This window comes from Papilio polytes, unplaced genomic scaffold, assembly GCF_000836215.1.
Source record: "Papilio polytes unplaced genomic scaffold, Ppol_1.0 DF821322.1, whole genome shotgun sequence".
Lineage (NCBI taxonomy): Eukaryota > Metazoa > Arthropoda > Insecta > Lepidoptera > Papilionidae > Papilio > Papilio polytes.
In genome coordinates, this window is record NW_013527882.1 from 538,386 (window position 1) to 541,709 (window position 3,324).

The window sequence follows — 3,324 nt, forward strand, 5'->3', positions numbered from 1 at the left end:
TAGCTCGGCGGCTGGCGGTTTTTTGTTGTTTATAACTTTTTTTCTAATCTTAGCTTTGGTTTCGTTTCTTATTTTAATATTATTCTTATTAATTCTCCGTTTAGTATTGCATCGCCGCTTTGTCGTCGTACATGAGTCTGGTGAACAATAATATAGATAACTTTAAATTGCTTAATATATATAAACAAATACTGAACATTGTAAGTTTGTTTAAGTATTAAAGGTTTAGATTCACAAACTTGGAGATCATTCAGACAAATTCTGAAGTAAATCGAATACTATGTTCATGAAGCAAATTATTTATTTATTATTTCCCTAAAAACACCTTGAATTGCACGTTTTATCTTTCAGCCAATATACACCTAACTTCTTGGAGCAAGTTAATATAGTAAATGTTTCCTATGTGAAGAACATTTATTTCTGTATTACAATTATTTTCCTAGAGATGGAGAAACATTTTGGTGACTAACATTGTGTGACAAATGTTGTGTACAAAGAAGGTGCACAGAGTCACAGAGCTGGTGACTAGTGAATTCTTACCATCTGACTCTACGAAATCATTTTTTATTAGTTTTCTTTTTCTTTTTGCAGGAAGATTATTTTGTTCCAGAGATATCACTTTCACAGCGTGGACTAAAATAGAACAGATTAAATTTACTAATGTATATAAAATTTAATTTACAAACATCTGCAATTATGAACCACAGCTTCCCATTTAAATTCATACAAACCATCGGACGCTGCTTCTGGTTTTATTTCATTAACTCTCTCCTGCTTTAGCTGTGCCTTTATTGAGTTATTTCGTGTAATCCTCATATTTTTGTGTAGATTTTCAGTGAGCAGTAAGCCTTCTTTTGTATCTGATTCAATAACTGTAAAAGAAATTAAACATCAATATCTTTTTAAAAAAGGGTAAGATTCTAGGGAAAAGAAGTCCAGGAAGGAGAAGAACATCGTGGCTTAAAAATCTTCGCCAATGGTACAGCAAAAGTACGCGTTCTATATTTAGAGCTGCTGTGTCCAAACTTCAAGTCGCTGTAATGATTGCCAATCTTCGTTAGGAGACGGCACCAAAAGAAGAAGAAGATCTTTATAAATGAAACAGGAACGGGTGCACCAATGTTGACGCGACTTCGACTGGAACGTAGCCGATTTTCGCCGGAAAGTTTTAGACGCCCATTTTTCTTTTATTCCGCGACAATGATGTTGGCGGGCGACAGCTCATTTTAACATAAAATATTGAGTTTTGTGATAAAAAGGCACTTGTTTCTATATTAGGTCAATAATGGGCAAGCAGCCAGTATAATTCGCCAAAAAAGCGAAGCTATCACTGCTTATAGACTTCCACATTCAAAGATGTTTTCTCCACCTGAATTGTCCTATTACCTCCATGTCCATTTCACATTCGATTGAAATATAACTTACAAAATAACACTAACAAACAATTACCTGCAGTTGATAGTTTGATCTGCATTTCATTGTTAGCTGTTGCTGTCACTCTTCTTGTGATAGTACTGTTAGTGGCGGATGCACTTTCTACAACAAACGCAACATATATATTAATCGTAATTGTTACATTTCTTTGTTACTGCACTGTCCGATAAATAATTTTCATAATTTACCTACAGGATCTAATGCAACATAATTTATCATTTAATTATTGTAACTAATAATACAAAGGAAAATATCTATCTAGTATAATCTTTGAATGTTTTCTTAATTCTGTATATATTGCTTTAATTTCCAATTGCTACTGCATAACTACAAACAAGGCAGAAGCACTTCTTATGCATATTACATACTTATTTGCATTCACACCCCATCCGCTGCAATGTTGTGTAGTCTCTAATAATGATAATGCCACAGTGTTTATGAGATTATCATTATCTGCAGTTTATTTTGATAGCTGAGCTTACCCAGGGCTGGTGAATTGTATTGTTTGTTATTTTGGTAACTACACTACATTGGAAACAAGTTGATGTTAGTTATTTGCTTGTTTTAATTAAATATTACTGCTAAGATTAAGTTGTAATTTAAATATGAGTCTCATTGCTGTTTTTCAGAGGGGTAGACAGAGATTTCTGTCATCTCCTACATTCATACATCTACACATTCAAGATGTAACTAAAATGAGGCATATGATGATGCTTTTAATGCCCCTTTCTTAACTATGCCGCCAACCTAGTGAACATCAACACTGCCGTCTTTTGCACTCTAAACTTTTTTGGTATCGTGGTATTACAAATTATAACAATAAGTAGGAATTAAATTGAAGTCACGTTACTAAAATAACTACAAACCTGTGAGTACTTCAAATTCTAGTACAGGCATAGAATTCAGTGTTGTATTTTGATTTTTGCGAACGCGTGTACCCAATTTTGTCTTTACACATCCAAGAGACCTACCCCCTCGTTTCTTTGGAGGCATTTTCGTACTTTATTTTTTATACATAACTTACATAAATTACGTTTTACTTTGTTATTTTTTTAATTAAGTTTAAGTTTTAGGGACAAAACGTACAATATACTTATACTTATTATCTGTTTAGTGCTACGCTTTAAATTATGAACATAATAGGCAGAACGGATATATTCTAATAAATGTTACTTGGTAATTTGAGGATACGTATAACGGTTACAAATATAACAATTAAATTGCGCGAATACTCGTAGCTCATATGCGAAACTGTTCGAAACATGAAAGAAAATAAAAGCATTCATTTTCGTTCAATTTAAAACAAATTGATTTGGTTTTATTGACAGTGACAGTGACGTGATTTGAAATTTACATGTATCATGACACCAAAGAGTAAATAACGTTCAATATTTCTTAAAATGTTTTAGTTTTGACGATTTTAAAAAGGCAGGATATGTTATGCATGAAGCGTATCACCTTTGTCGAATAAAAACTGAGGACAAATTGTATGGTTTGGGTACTTGTCATCTGTTACGTAAATTATTGTGTCGCAAACGTTTTAGTAATCCATAGTACGCAAATGTGTCACAATTTTCTTCAATCTAACCGAAAAGTTACAGAATTTAGTCAGTATTAGTATATTTTACTTTAAATTCTTTCTTTTGAAACGAAAACAAAGTCGTAATATATAAACTAATATAGACATGTAACGTGTAGGAACTGCTATCTTCTTTTCTTAGTCGAGTTTGCGTATTGCGACTTCGATTGCACACCCTATTCATTTCACTTATCCATTTTTTCTGAGTCTAAAGTAGTCTAAAGCCTGGTTCACACTTGCCCAGTTCAGTTGGACAGTGTTGTACAAGTATTGGCATTTAATCTATGCCTCGATTTTTTGTCAAAACATTG